The sequence below is a fragment of the Triturus cristatus genome, chromosome 2_2, assembly GCF_964204655.1.
Source record: "Triturus cristatus chromosome 2_2, aTriCri1.1, whole genome shotgun sequence".
In the NCBI taxonomy this organism is placed as follows: domain Eukaryota; kingdom Metazoa; phylum Chordata; class Amphibia; order Caudata; family Salamandridae; genus Triturus; species Triturus cristatus.
Window position 1 is genome coordinate 1039521059 of NC_140582.1, and position 16331 is coordinate 1039537389.

Consider the following 16331-nt stretch of genomic DNA (forward strand, 5'->3'; position numbering starts at 1 on the left):
AGAACTTTCCACCAGAGAAATGTGGGGAAAATGTGTTTTTTTTGGCAATTTTTTAGGTTTGCAAGGGATTCTGAGTAGCAGAACCTGGTGGGAGGCAGTTAAGTCACCCCATCCTGGATTCCCCTTGGTGTCTAGTTTTCAAAAATGTATAGGTTTGCTAGGTTTCCCTAGGTGACGGCAGAGCTATGGTTAAAAAACTACAGCTAGGCACTTTGCCAAAAAAGGGTCATTTTTCGCTGTGAAATTGAGGTGTGTCCACGTTACTTTTTGCGCCGTTTCCTGTCGCGGGCACTAGGCCGACCCACACAAGTGAGGTACCATTTTTCTCGGAAGACTTTGGGGAACGCGGGGTGGGTGGAAATTTGTGGATTCATGCAGATTCCAGAACTTTCCACCAGAGAAATGTGGGGAAAATGTGTTTTTTTTGGCAATTTTTTAGGTTTGCAAGGGATTCTGGGTAACAGAACCTGGTGGGAGGCAGTCAAGTCACCCCATCCTGGATTCCCGTGGGTGTCTAGTTTTCAAAAATGTATAGGTTTGCTAGGTTTCCCTAGGTGCCGGCAGAGCTATGGTTCAAAAACTACAGCTAGGCACTTTGCCAAAAATGGGTCATTTTCCGCTGTGAAATTGAGGTGTGTCCACGTTACGTTTTGCGCCGTTTCCTGTCGCGGGCACTAGGCTGACCCACACAAGTGAGGTACCATTTTTCTTGGAAGACTTTGGGGAACGCGGGGTGGGTGGAAATTTGTGGATCCACGCAGATTCCAGAACTTTCCACCAGAGAAATGTGGGGAAAATGTGTTTTTTTTGGCAATTTTTTAGGTTTGCAAGGGATTCTGAGTAGCAGAACCTGGTGGGAGGCAGTCAAGTCACCCCATCCTGGATTCCTCTGGGTGTCTAGTTTTCAAAAATGTATAGGTTTGCTAGGTTTCCCTAGGTGACGGCAGAGCTATGGTTAAAAAACTACAGCTAGGCACTTTGCCAAAAAAGGGTCATTTTTCGCTGTGAAATTGAGGTGTGTCCACGTTACTTTTTGCGCCGTTTCCTGTCGCGGGCACTAGGCCGACCCACACAAGTGAGGTACCATTTTTCTCGGAAGTCTTTGGGGAATGCGGGGTGGGTGGAAATTTGTGGATCCACGCAGATTCCAGAACTTTCCACCAGAGAAATGTGGGGAAAAAGTCATTTTTTTGGCAATTTTTTAGGTTTGCAAGGGATTCTGGGTAACAGAACCTGGTGGGAGGCAGTCAAGTCACCCCATCCTGGATTCCCCTGGGTGTCTAGTTTTCAAAAATGTATAGGTTTTCTAGGTTTTCCTAGGTGCCGGCAGAGCTAGGGTTAAAAAACTACAGCTAGGCACTTTGCTAAAAAAGGGTAATTTTGCATTGTGAAAATGTGGTGTGTTCACGTTGGGTTTTGAGCCATTTCCTGTCCTGGGCACTATGCCTACCCCCACAAGTGAGGTACCATTTTTATCGGGAGACTTAGGGTAATTCAGTTTGTAAAGGAACTGTTATTACCTATTGACTTTCGATGCATTTCTGCCTTCCAAATGAAAGACATTGTGTAAAAAAGAAGTCCTTCTAAAAAATGACTGATAATTCTCATGCTAGTATGAGTATTCCCAATTTCGGAAATGTGCAAATATCTACTGTTTCTAAACTCTATATTTTGTTCCCATTTCAGAAATACATAGGTGTCTTTCAAACCGATTTTTCCATGTACACATTTTTACAGAATAATTACTATATACCCGGTACATAATAAAAAAACATTGCAAGTTGCTGCTCAGTTTTTGGCTCTGGGTTCGTCGGGTTCTTGGTGAACCTACAAGTCCTATATATCCCCACAACCAGAAATGTCCAGCGGATGTAACGGTATATTGCTTTCAAAGAGCTGTCAAAATTAGAAGAAGTTACAGGTGAAAACGTTGAGACAAATGGCGCTTTTTTTGAACAAATTTTCAATTTATCCTATATTTAACTGTTAGTTTCTATAAAGAAACCTTGATGGATCTACACAAATGACCCCTTGCTGAATTCAGAATTTTGTCTACTTCTCCGAAATGTATAGCTTTCCAGGATCCATTATTGCTTTTGTACCCATTTCTACCATTAACTGGAAGGAGGTCGAAAGCACAAAAAATAGCAAAAATAGGCTATGTCCCAGAAAAATGCCAAAACTGTGTAAAAAATGTTGGGTTTCTGACAAAAGTCTGATATCCCCAAAAAGCTGGGAAAATGGTGATTTCAGCCCCACAAACCCTTTTTTGATAACACTTGCAGAGCAAAACCCAGATGCTTTCATTTGCAGCCCGTTTTTCCCATTTTCCCCCAAAAAACCTACATTTTGCTGTATTTTGGCTCATTTCTGTGACCCCTCCAGGGGAATCCACAAACCCTGAGTACCCTCAGAATCCCCATGATGTTGGAAGAAAAGGACGCAAATTTGGTGTGGATACCTTATGTGGTCAAAAAGTTACAGGGGCCTCAGCGCGCACTACCCCAAATAGCCAAAAAAGGGCGTGGCACAGGAGGGAGAAAAGGCCTGGCAGCGAAGGGGTTAACGGAAAAAGCTTCAGGGTGTAGATATGAAGGATTCTGATTAGAATATAATAGGTTTTCTTTTACAAAAATATCAGGCAGTTAGTTCTGGACTTCCTTTAAAAAATTCTGGGATTGTCTATCACACCAATGCGCAAGATTGAAACAAGCATTGGCATAGCCAATAGGTCTCGCCTTTGGGACCTAGTGTTTAGCCATGCAACAGTTGATGTTGTTGCACCAAGGATATTGTGCTGGATAACTAAACACTTATAAGGTCCCAAAGGCGAGACCTATTGGCTATGCCAATTCTTGTTTAGATGTTGCCTGCTAACAGCTTTTTAGTTGTCTGTTGACAGACATATTGTTTCCAATGTATAGCACATTTTAAAGTTGACGTTACATCAGTCCGTTGCTCGCGAAGGGATGGATTTGGTATTTATCTAAGTTCCCTAATCTTGATTCAATGGCTTTTCTTCCTATTCATGTTTGTTCCACACAGGAGCATTTTGGCCTCACAGTGTTCTGACTGTATGAGTTTACCCTCTTTCTGATTGGCTGGCTTCCACTACTTCCTTTTATGTAACTACTTTTTACTTTTTACTCAATCACTCCATGAGACTGCATGTGTTGTCCAGTCCTTATCTTTTTTTTTAAACTCAAATTTTATTGGTTTTAAAACATACAAGCAAATCAGCAAAAACACGGAAGGCAAATGATCGTTTACATCTTCAAAATCATTGCAACCCACAGTTCCACCCCCCATGGAATGTATAACGGCAAAAAGGTTTAGCAAATCACTCAATTTCTTCCACAGCTCCCAGCCATTTACCCCGCACCCTCCGATATTTCTTAGGGCATCCTCGTGCCATTTACAAAGCTTTTTCTTGGGTCGCGCACCAGTCCACTCCCTTGCGCCACTTTCCCAGGTCTGGTGGATCGGGACATTTCCATGCTGCCGCTATGTCGCGCTTAGCTACAATCATAGCTGTGTTAAAAAAGGTCTTGTCATTTCGGGACCCATCTAGCCCATCCGTGATCCTAATAGTGAATGACGTGGGTCGTGGGGAACCGCCCACCCCAGGACCTCTGTAAGCTCCTCCTCAATGGCCCCCCAAAATCTCTCCAGCTGAGGACAGGACCAGACCACATGAACAAAATTTGCCGGGGCCTGGCCGCACCTTGCGCAGGACGTGTCGGAGCGTAACCCCGCTTGGTGGAGGCGCAGTGGAGTGAGGTAAGCGGCGTGTAGATAATATAGTTGGATTAGCCTGAGTTTGGCGAAGGCGGTGATCGTCTTGGGTGCCATGAGTGCATCACGCCAGTCCACCTCGTCCAGGGAGCCCACCCACTCTACCCATTGATCCCTCAATATGTCCAGTGAGGTGGGAGTGTTGTTGATTAGGGTGCAATATATGCGGGAGATGCCCCCCCTACCCAAATCACCCAACAGAGTCTGGGCCTTCGTGGGTCTGTATTCTGGGAGCCAAGTGTCGTCAGTGATATGTGCCTGGAGGGCGTGTCGTAATTGTAAATATTTATAAAATTGGGTGGGATGTAGGGAATAACTGGTTTGCATATCTTGGAAGGAAAGCATATGGCCTCTAACCTAAATGTCCCCAAGTTGCATAATGTCGATGAGATCCCAGGTTTTGAACCCCCGCAGGCCACTTACTTCCCAGAGCCAAGCCCCATGCCAGAGGGGTGTGCATTGGGTCAATTTACCTGACCAACCTGTGTGGCGGTGCGATGCCCGCCAGGCCAGCAATACAGACCGCGTCACGTCTGATAGTTGGGACGGGATGGGCCCCACATACAGCATGGCCTGGATAGACCCAGCTCGCTCAATTCCAGCCGATAGGCCGGATCAGACCATCCCCCGTTAAACCAATCGTGGTCCACCAATAGACGTGCAGCTAAAACATATAGATACAGATGCGTCATTCCCATGCCCCCGTCGAAGGAGGGGATGCGGCATGTGGACAGGGCCAGACGCGTCCTCCCTCCGCCACATACATATTTGGTAGCTAAGCTGCCCAATTCCCTAAACCAGGACCTAGGGAAGCAGAAACGGGTGTTCTGAAGGACATAGAGGAACCTGGGAAGGATCAACATTTTAAATAAAGCAACCCGACCCGTGGGGTTCAGGGGTAGTGTCTTCCATTTTTTAAGGTCTTCTTTGGCCTTTTTGACCAGTGGGGTAACATTGAGGGACCAGCCCAACTCAGGAAGCAGGGTAATCAATATCCCCAAATACTTAAAGGAGTTGCGCCGAAGTGGTATATTGGACTGCCAGTCATAACAGTCTCTCGATAAGTGGAGTGGGACCAGTACTGATTTCCCTGGGTTCAGTCGAAGACCTGATGCCTGCCCAAACGCCAGCAACAACCGGAGGCAGTGTGGCCCTGAGGAGGCGGGTTCGGCCAGAAAGAGCAAGACATCATCTGCGTATAGCACGATCTTGGCTGTTTCGGTATCTGGCCACTCCCAGCCCTTAATGCGTTATTCAGCCCGCACCAGGGATCCCAGGGGTTCCATCGCCAGGGCGAACAGCAAGGGCGAGAGGGGACATCCCTGCCGTGTACCCCTAGCAATGGGAAAGGCTTCGGACAGCACACCATTCACCAACACTCGCGCGCATGGCTGTGCGTAGAGTACATGGACCAGTGCTCAGAATTGGGGCCCGAATCCCATCTCGGCCAACACTTCTTGGAGGTATGCTCAATCCACCAAAAGCTTTTTCGAAATCTATGAAGAGAGCTAAATAAGGAGTGAGTAAGTATCGATGGGCCAGAGCCAACTGTAACCTCCGAATGTAGTGACGGGTCGCACGTTCGGGCATAAAGCCGCATTGGTCCGGGTGGACTAGCGAGGGAAAGTACGGCTTTAGTCGTTGGGCCAGGATGGTGGCGTACAGTTTGATCTCTGTATTGAGGAGGGATATGGGACGATAGTCCGCACAGTGCTGGGAGGGAGGCTGGGATTTTGGGAGGACCACAATAGTGGCAAGATCCGTCTCTGCCGGAAAGGAGCCCTTTTCAAGGGCTTCCCGAAAAAGGACAGCCAAATGGGGCACAAGAGTGTCACGATATGACGCATAGTATTCTTGGGGAAGCCGTTCGGTCCTGGTCTCTTACCCGATGATGTACGGGAAATTGCTTCCTCAATTTCTTTTCTAGAGATGGGGTGGTCCAGGTCCCTCTGGGCTGCCATCTCCAACCGGGAGAGACTCACATTGCCCCTTTCGAGGAGAACGTGAAGCGATAGGTCGGGGGTTTGCGCTGCGTACAAACGCCGATAGTAACCGGCGAACATGCAGGCCATCGTTGGAGGGGCACTATGCACCGTACCTTGATCATCTACCACTTCTGGAATTATACAATTCCCCCTGGGAAAAGAAGCTAACCTATGAAAAATCGTACCATTTTTGTCTCCCCAGCCATAGATTCTCGCCACCGAGGACCTCCAAAGAAGCTTGGCTGCGTCTAAAGATAACCGCTTAATCTCAGCCCGGAGATGGGCTAGCTGTCAGCTTTGGGTGGCGTCCTCAGACAGGGAGAGTGATTGCTCCAAGCGAAGCGCCTGCGCTTCCCTCAGGGTAATTTTCCGTAGCTGCGCCTACCTCTGTTTCTTAAGTTGCCCCTTCGCGATGCCCCGTATGGTTGCCTTCCCGTCCTCCCACAGTGTGCCCGGGGAGGATTCCGGAACCCTCGTTGGTAAGAAAATACTGCTCAAGCTCCTTCCCTACCACCTTTTTAAATTCTTTGACTTGGAGGAACCAAGCGTTCATCCTCCACGTTTGGCGGGCAGAGGGAGGGGGAGTCCCTGTACTGAGGAGCACCGGAGAGTGGTCTGAGATTCCCCTAGGTAGGATACAAGTGTCCACGATTGTCGAGCAGTCAGTGGCGGGGACAAAGATCGCGTCTATGCGTGCCTGTGTGCGGTGGGCTGCAGAAGTATGAGTAAAATGGGTGGTGCGTGGGTGCCACGTTCACCACACATCACAGAGGTCTAACGACTTGGACCAGGTCCTCAGCTGTTTTGCTTGCGCAGTACGGGCAGTGGAAGGAGGGCCCGTTGTATCCAAGGCCGGGAGGGAGACTGCATTGAAGTTGCCACCCACAATCGTGGTGCCCAGAGGGAGAGTGGTCAGGAGGGCAGAGGTCTGTGCCAGTGTGGGAGTGAGCATCGAAGGGGGAGAATATATGGACATGAGGTTGAGAGGGGAGCCAGCCAGGGAGTCACAAACTGCCACATATGTTCCCTGAGGGTCGTGGGTCACCTGGGACAGTAAGAAAGGCAAATTGCATCTCAGGAGGATGGCCACCCCACAGGAGCCTCTGGAGAAACCGGAGTGCCATACTTTCATTCTCATAGCGAGCAAGGAAAGGGCAGCAATTACCCAGGAGATGTGTTTCTTGGATGAGGAGGATGTCAATGTGGAGGAGTTGAACGTAGCGCAGGACTGCAGTGCGTTTCAGCCTGTCCAGGAGACCATTAACATTGCATGACAGGACATGGAGCGATGCCCTGAATGTGGTGTCATCCGTCATGGCGGGCGGTATCGGGAGTCTAAGACAAGCCATCCCACGGGGGTGTGTGAGTGCGTGTGGGGGCCAACATATATGTGACTGGTAGCGTGTGTTAAGAGCTAGTACAGCCCTTGAGGAAGAAGCCTCTGCCAGTCCGTGGAAGCTGAAACAACAAAACAAACGAAACAACAACCTAGGAAAAAACCAATCCTAAACCTCCCCCTTCCCCCTACCCACCCTACACTTCGAGAACGGAAGCATCTGTCGACCTCCCATTTAACTAGACCAAACTAAAACGCTCGGATTGGTTGCGTGGAGGACCCCTCCAGAAGAACGGATATTCAGTGAATCGGCATTAAACAATTTGAGTGAACATAGAAGTCTACCAATGTCAGGTGACCCTGCCGGTGAGGCACCCCGCCCCGATGGTGGACCTACATCTGAATCCGACCACTAGGCCGTTAAAGAGGAGGAGTGCGGGAAAAGTCCGAGTCCATCTTGGGCGGGCCGACCTGGGCCAGCGATAAGGACGAGCCCAGTAAGTTCTCAGTGGAGCGATGTCTATTGCGTGGTGGAGAGCCTGATTGGCTGGAGAAGTCGCGAAGTTCGGGAGCCGCCACACTTGAGGATCTGAGTGCTGTTGCTTGTGACTGGCACCCCCTACGAGACCTCATGCAACACCAGCTTTGGCGTCCCGGCGACCTCGGCCCCTCAGGTTGTGAACCCATGCGATCCGTATAAGAGCGCCGGAGATCTTGGACTTCCCTGGTGTAGTCCAGGAATATCATAATGGCGTGGTTTTGGAACTTGAGGGGTCCTGCCGCCCGCAGGATGGCATCACGGTCCTTGAAGTTGAGAACTTTTAGGATGATGGGGCGGGGCGAGGCACCAGGAGGAGGCTTGGGTGTCAAGGACCTGTGGGCTCTCTCTACAACGAACCACGTCGACAGAGCGTCCCCAGGCATCCATGACTTAAGCCAGTCTTCAACGAAGGTGGCCGCCTGGCCTGCCTCAACCCCCTCGGGAAACCCCACCAGGCGGAGGTTGTTGCGACGTGCACGATTTTTCACATCTTCGGCGCACCCATGGAGTTCCCTGGTATGAGTGCGAAGGTGGGCCACCTGTTCCTTGAGCTGTGAGATGTCGTCCTCGGCCGTGGATCTGCGGGATTCGGCTTCTGTCAGCTGCGCGGTGGCGTTGCGAAGGTCCTTCCTGAGGAGAGACACGTCTATCTTGATTTCCCCAATCTTCCCCTCAACGGACACTTGTGAGGCACTGATGGCCTGGAGGATGGTGTCAAGATCTCTGTCCGGGGGGAGGCCCCACTGCCCTCCCAGGAGGTTCCGGATCGGAGGTGGTAAACCGGTCCATTTTGGTCTGTGTGAGAGCCGGCGTAGACTTGGGGCCCTTATCCCTCCCCATGGCCAGGAGTAGATCTCAGTGTCGCTTCGGTGACGGGAAGCCAGCAAAAACAAAAGGTCTGTGTGAGGGCCAACGACCTGCAGAAGTGTGGAGTGTCTGTACACAAACCGGCGGCCACCCCAGATGCAAATAGTTGGGGGCACCGTCCACCGAAAGGACGCGGCAGCGCCGACTGCAGGTCCGGGGGGGCTGGGAGGCCAGTAGAACTTCAGGAGCCGGCAGGACCCGGAGTAGGTGAGCCCAGACGTGTGCCCCCAAGCAGTCCCCGGTACCCTCTCTGCAAGCGGGCCCCCAGGTGGCAAGGGACCAACCGACGCGGGAGGCCCCCCACCAACAAACAACCAGAGGACACCCACAACCGTGCTCTCCACTGCCACCCGGTGTGATGGCCGAGACCGCCTGTCCTCAAAGGCAGGGCCCAGTGCCGAGGGAACGTGTGCAGACCAGCATCCTCAGTGCTCGAGGTCCGCAAACCGCCACGCGGGAACAAGGGCGGGTGGGGGCCACGAACACACCCCAGGACCCAGCCGATGAGGACGCAGACCGTCTAAGGCCCTCCGCCACCCAGTACAATGGCCGAATGCGCCCGCCGCAGACTAGGCCCCACCAATGCCGCAGGCTACAGTCCAGGCCCGCACGGACTCCCGCACCACAAAACCGGAGAAGGGGAGGCCTCCACTCAGGTCCGGAGCAAGAGAGATGCGGGAGGGGGTGCACGTGCCGCTACCCGATAGTGCAGCCGATCCCCGCCCCAGATACTGAAGGGAGGAGTCGCCCTAGGACTCGGCAGAGAATTCAGCTTGTCCATGGGGACCCCGACCCAAGTGCCACCGTCTCCACGGGCCCCACCGCAGGCCTCGCCGCCTCAGGCACCCTGGTCCAGCCCCACAGTCAGCCCCGGCGCGGGATGGAGGGACAGAGTGCCCCACGGAGCCCAGCAGGTGGAGACGGGGGAGGGGGGGCGAGTGTCCCACACCCGCGCTGCTGCCCAAGCCAAAAGCCGGCCCCCACACTCACCGATAGGGTCCGCGGTGAAGTTCACGGCTAGAGACCCGCCCGGCCTCGCGATCTACAGGCCTTCCTCGCCGCTGCCACCTCCGCTCCTCAGGCACCAACCGACATGCCAGCCGATCCGATGTCGGAGGCCACGAGATGCTTCCGGGCCGGTCTCGCCTGTCGACTGCAGGGCCCCACACAGATCAGGAGTGGCAGGTGCAGCTTGGGTCCCTTCAAACGACGCCGGTCACACGGCCCTCTCCTGCAAGACCACAGGGACAGACAGGCCGCGGGCCCCAGACGGGTGCAGAAACCCCGCACCGGCACCGAAACAGCGGAGGGGGAGCGCCACCGGTCGGGGAGCACACAACGACCAGGTAGGAATCCCGGATGGGTGCCGATGTCCGCTGGATTCGAGGCGGATGACGGAGGGGTCCGGAGCCCTCTTAGAGTGCGACCGCCATCTTGACACCTCAGGTCACGCCCCCTGTCCTGTCCTTTTCCTTGTGTGCTTTTCCCCTACCAAATAACCACTCACCTGTGCTTGATTGGACTCTCATTTTAGTTATACCTCCTGAACTGTTTTGTTTTTTGTTTTTCGTACAAAAAAATTACACCTTCACCATGTTCTTGGCGTGTTCACGTATGTGGGGGCCTACAAAATGATGAGGCTACTACTGCCTCTTCATTGCGCCTTTTTTGTTTGTTTTTTAAAAACGTTTGGCCCTATTGCATGACATCTTGCTGATGCTGTACAGCATTGCTAAAAGGTGATGGTAAAGCAAATAGGGGCCACTGTTGAGAAATACTGCTATTTCCAATGCTTGTTTTCAGCACTCGTTAGGAGTGCATGTATTTCCTTGCTTCCTCAACCTGCGTTTTCTGCTGCCAGCCCTAGCCATGTGCTTCTTGTTTTTCTTTAAAGCCTGTTTGCTTGAATACAACATTTTAATTTGTTTTCCTGCAGAGGGAAGAAATACCCTAAAAGTCAAGTGAACTCAATCGCTGATAGCATGTCCAATTAGTGGAACAACTGTAGTGTCGGCCTCGACGAGAATTTGTCCCACCCCCTGCTGGGAGCTCCCCAATCATAGCTGGGTTTTACACAAGCCTCAATCAGCCTCAGCCTGCCCTAGCACCGATTGGTAACCGCTTCCTATTGAAGCCTGCAGATGCAGAGTGAGTTAACTCTTGCTGGGACACCACACAGGCCCCTTACGATTATTCAAGTTGGTGTGGTCTGTGCAGTCTGAAATCTTTCATTGCAGACCTTCAGTGGGATATAAACGAGTTGGCTTGCTCCCTTACTGGCAGCAGTGCCATCCACAGCATGGCGTCATGCACTCTGCCTAGTTTATCAACATGTTCAAGTCAATATAGCACTTGTCGTACACGTATTGGTCACAAGCACTTTTGTGGTCATGCAGGAAACTCATCTCCTCCCTAAATGGAGTCTGGGCACACAAATAATGTTCTTCTCCATTTGATGTTCAATGACTGACGTTTAACAAAATACTCCTTAGGAGAGAACATGAAATACCCAGTAAATTAAACGCATGGGGTAGGGGGTACCGGGTCTTCATGATTGCTGACAAGGACATGATCCACTCATGAACTTTTGTATTTTGAGAACTTTATTATCTGAGGTAACTGGTTGACAATAGCTAAGACTACAACTCTTAGAATGCATTAGGTTATTGAATGAAAGTCTAGGACCGGAACATGGTGCTCTGACAGGTAACGTTGAGTTACTGGCTGATGCTGATTTTGTGTTTTTTTTTAAAACGTCATGCAAGGGGAGCACTTGAGTACACAAAAAAGAGGCTGTAGGTAAAGTTTCTTTCCTGATGCTCATTGCTGTGTGTGGTCTCACTGTGTCGCTATATTTGAAAACCAAGGTAAGATTGATGTTAATGACCAATTAATATATGTTTCCGGTAGGAAAGTCCAAACATCAAACCTCTGCTCAAAAAGAAAAATCTTGACCCATCTGACCCAGCAAGTCACAGTCTCATATCAAATGGACCATTTTGGGAAAAATGTTTGAGGGAGCAGTGTTTACTCAACTCTTTAACTTTACAGAAAATAATGGCTTACTATCAGATCAACAGTCCGACTTCAAAACAGGCGGAAGCACAGAGTCAGCCATCATATCCATCTGGGATGATCAAAAACTGACAGTGGACAAGACCTGAGTAGCTGCCTTGTTGCTTCTGCTTATCAGCTGCATTTGACACTGTCCGCTACTACGCGCCACTACAAAGACTCCACGATCTCAGAATCTGTGAAAGTTCTCTAAAATGGGTTACTTCTTATCTCACAGACAGACAGTGTAGTCTACCTACCACCTTTCACAGCACTGCGGCAATCTTCAGGAATCCATTAGAACATAAATTATTCAACAGCTACCTAACTCCCTTACCAAATCTGATTAAATCATATTAAGTCACCTGTTAGAACTATGCAGATGACACCCAAATCATTTTAAAAATGGATATCCCCAAAGACCTTTACAATTCACAACTTGATGACTGCCTCTATGCCATAAATACAGGGATAATAACAATCGAAAGCTCAATATCGCAAAGACAGAGATTATAACCTGCAGAAAATGGCAAAAAGTACCAATCAAACACCACATGGCGAAGGAATTTGAAACACCAAAAGAAGTTAGAAACCTAGGAGTAACCATGGATTCAGAACTATCCTCTATACCACATGTTAGCAAAGTCACACAGGATGGCTTCTGCACAATGAAAACACTACGTTGCATTTTCCCATACCTTGCATACCAACATAAACTTAAAGCCATCCTTACATTTGTAATCTCCAAGCTTGATATCACCAACAGCCTATGGCTTCCTTGGCCCCCCCACATTAATCATACGCAAAATACAACTCATTGAAAATGCTGCCACGAGGCCTCTTCTGTGCCGGCACCCAAGGGAATGCATGATTCCAGTTTTGCAATCACTCCACTGGCTACCTATAGTGCGAAGGGCAATGTTCAAGGCCCTCCGCATTGTCCACAGAGCCCCCCAAGGAAAAGGACCGCTATATTTACAAGTTAAATTCAAGAAATACAAAACAAACAGAACTCTGCGCTCCACAACTTATCATCATACCCCCTTATAAGTAATCCATAGGAGGCACTGCTTTCTCATTACTAGCCACTAAGCTCTGGAATGTACTAACAGCCAACATTTGAAGCACCCAGGTGCATATATACTTCACAAGACAGTTAAAGACATGGTTATTTCCAAGATAACTGTCCCACCCACACCCCTGTAATAGGACCCAGAAAACAGTCCCACCCTCAACTATAATCCTCATCTTGAAAACAACTCAACAATTTAACTGGTTTTGATATGCTGGTAAGCTAAGAAGGTTGATCTACGGTTCGCTGTGGCATTTTATAGTTATGTACCTGTATATGTAAAAGTTATGGACCACAATAATACTAAGACCATAATACACTGTAGTCAGCATCAAATTGTAACCTATACCTCTTAAATTCATATCTGCTATGAGGGTTGTCAATCACCAGCACGGTACAAAGAAAAACAAACATCACCAAATGAACAGGCATGGAATAACTGAAGAGATCTATCACAAGCTGCTAGACAATTTGAAGGACTGTAATATAGTCCAAATCGGCAGGTCCAAAATATCTATGCAATCTGACCGTTTCTTCACAACTCACAAGAATACTCAGATACGGGATGATAATAAAAATGCCCATCGCAACAGATCTCTCTACTACTCTCTCCCTTCAACCATGGTAGCTCAGGATCACAACTATACAGAAAATCTCAGATTGGACAACCCAGTGAAGTAACCAGCTAAGTGGACTATATCATATGAAATAACATAAAGGACCTTCAGATCTGTTTACAGCTGCCAGCATACTGAAAACCATAAAAGTGAGCGTCTGTTGCTTACATTTCATCATCCAACACACTGCTATGCGCTGCGTCCCATAACATAACCACACCTCGGTGATCATTATGCACAACACGAAAACGCTTACCACATAGGATCAATACAAAGACAACATCCTTCCCTCCCCACACACTACACGGTGTAGTGTATTACTCATGTAGGCAAGCAAGTCAGTGCCCCACATGTAGTAATGGGCTATCTAACTACTGCAATACAATACAATGCAAAAAGTCAAAACCTTTAACAGAAATGTGTAGCTGTGCCAATTGTTAAAATGCAATGTAGAACTACTGTGTATGGATCATAAAAATGTTGGGGCATATTACAATAGACGGCAATAAATATCGCCAAGAGCACTTTTTTATTTATCGCCGTCTATCGCTGGAATGTTTTCGGCCGGTTAGCGTGTTATTAACAATGCGTATCACCGAGGCGATAAAAATTCCAGCGATAGCGGGGATATCGCTGTTTTCCATGGAGCAACGCTGGTTTTCCAGCGATGTTCCATGGAAAACGGCGATAACCTTGCGGATACGACCCTGGGGTCGTATCAGCATAATCCACCCCAATGACAGGTATAGGTAAGTCAGCATTTTCGCCAAAAACTAACATCTACTAAAATCATCGCGATGTTCATTTAGCGATATTTAACAAGGCAGTCCGTCAAGGGGTACACCCACTTTGCATCTCATTAGAAATACAAAGCGAGGCGTCGGCAAAACGGCTGCTAACATGCGCTAATGCATGTTAGCACCGGCTTGCAAATAGGGCGAAAACATTATCTTTGCTTTTTGGGCTTTTAAAGCCAAAAAAAAGGCAGAGATAAGGCCCTTGATAATATGCCCCGTGGTAAGTTGCTTGTTGTGGCATATGATATGTTGCTAAATAGTTGAAATGAGTACAAGAACATTCTATCCACACTAATACTCTCTAGCTTCTACTCACAAACGAATTACTATATTAGTGTCAAAGCTTTAAAAGTGATGACACAAATCCACAGATGAGGGTTCAGATGAAAGAGTCGATTCCCCCATAAGTAGCATAACAGTTCATGCCTAAGGGGCACTGTAAATGGCTCGGTCATTACTGCCTAATGGAAATACGTATTCACTTACCAGCTTTTAAAGAGGGTTGCATCACTGCGACGCCTTCTACATCGTGGAAGAAGGGAGAGCTCGGCCTCACCAGAGCAGCCCGCGGCATCCTTCGTGCAGTGTCTGGAACGGAATGCTGTATTTGTATCCGGACATTCCATCCCAGGTCCCCCTCTCGCAGTGGACGCTTCCGGTCATGTCAAATAAACAAACATTTCTTTTACAGCGCGTCAGCTTTCCTTCACGATAGTGAACGCAAGGGGGAACCTGCATCCGGCGCTCTGGTGGTCCATGTATCACTGAGAACCCCGGAAGCCACATAGAATGGTTACATGGTAGAGAGCTTAGTGTGGGCCAAACACGTCGACGCTGCAGTCCCATTGCTTAAATTAAGCTTGTGATTGCCGGTGGGGCTCACCCGCACTCATGTTTGGGAATCAGTGCTTATTTGTCTTACCGGACATTTCCCAGGAGCAGGAGGGGGACAAACACACAAAGGGGAAAGAAAGAGAATGGCGGAAAACCGTCACAAAAGGAGAAAGCAGGACCCTGCAAGAGTGAGGTAAAGTGGCAGGGAGTGTCTGGTAGTAAATTAAAGAGGCAAGAGGTGGATTGGTGGATTCCTAGCAGCCTTGGTATATGGCGCCCCTACATGTAATAGGACCCGCCACGGGATTCTGAACAGAGCTTTGGGCACGACACTCATTCTTTTACAGATCAAGCACTGTAACCAGTACGCAGTACCACTGGACGTGCAAGCACTGCAGGGGCATATCTTCAGGGGGTGTTTGGGGTGTTACACCCCCCTAATAAATGTATTTTTTAGATGAATAGTTGGGTACAGGTGCTTTCAGCCGGGTATGGTGAGGTGTCTGCCGGATTTCACCGGGATGTTTGCATACATACCCCGACAAAAGCACACACACACTCTCATCTCTGTTTTGAAAGCCCTAAAAAATGTCTACTTTACAAAAGATTGTGTTTCTCTCCTTAGGTACCCATATTAATCCGTATTCTCTCCCATTCCACTGCCTCTTAAGCCCCACTCATGCGCCATGCTTGAATATATTTTAACATTATATGCCAGCGTGATGGTCGGGAAATTTGATGTTCACCCCCCACCCCCAATCTTACTGACCAAGCTACGCCCCCGTGGACGCATCAACAGCAGTCAGCCCTCCTGAGAGCGCGCCCAAGAAGTCAGGAAGTAGGAGGGGGAGGGGGAGCGGTGAACACAGGGCAGTTGCAAAGCGTGAGGATCTGACAAGAGTGCTCACGCTGATGCAGAAGAAGCAGATAACATCCCCACTCCTAATGCTCAGAGGTAAGAGAAGCATGGGCGATGCACACAACAATAGTGCATCAATTATCCAATTAGAGCTGTCCATTGGGTCCATAGTCAGTGTCAAAGGACAAAGGGAAACGTCATAAAGAGCCAACAGGCAAGGCACCAATTTAAGATGCTGCTTATGCATGTTCCGGTGATACACACACCTAATCTATTGTGGGAAAGGTTATATATAATATGAAGGATTACCATTTATAGATAAGCAAATAAAAAAAATGATATTAAATGTGTTCCATTATTAACATATATCGGGCCATTTCTACTGTCAGAGAAATAGTATACTTATAAATTCACAGTTGTGGGCTTGTTCGTCCCTTACCCCCTACTGGGAGGCCATACTCGCTCCACTAATCGAAGCTTCAGGTTCTGTGGTTCCCATGGAGATTCGATAGGTGTTGCTAGGTCTACTGCCAATCCCAAAAAACAAGAAACTAAGATTTGCTCTTCTAGGATT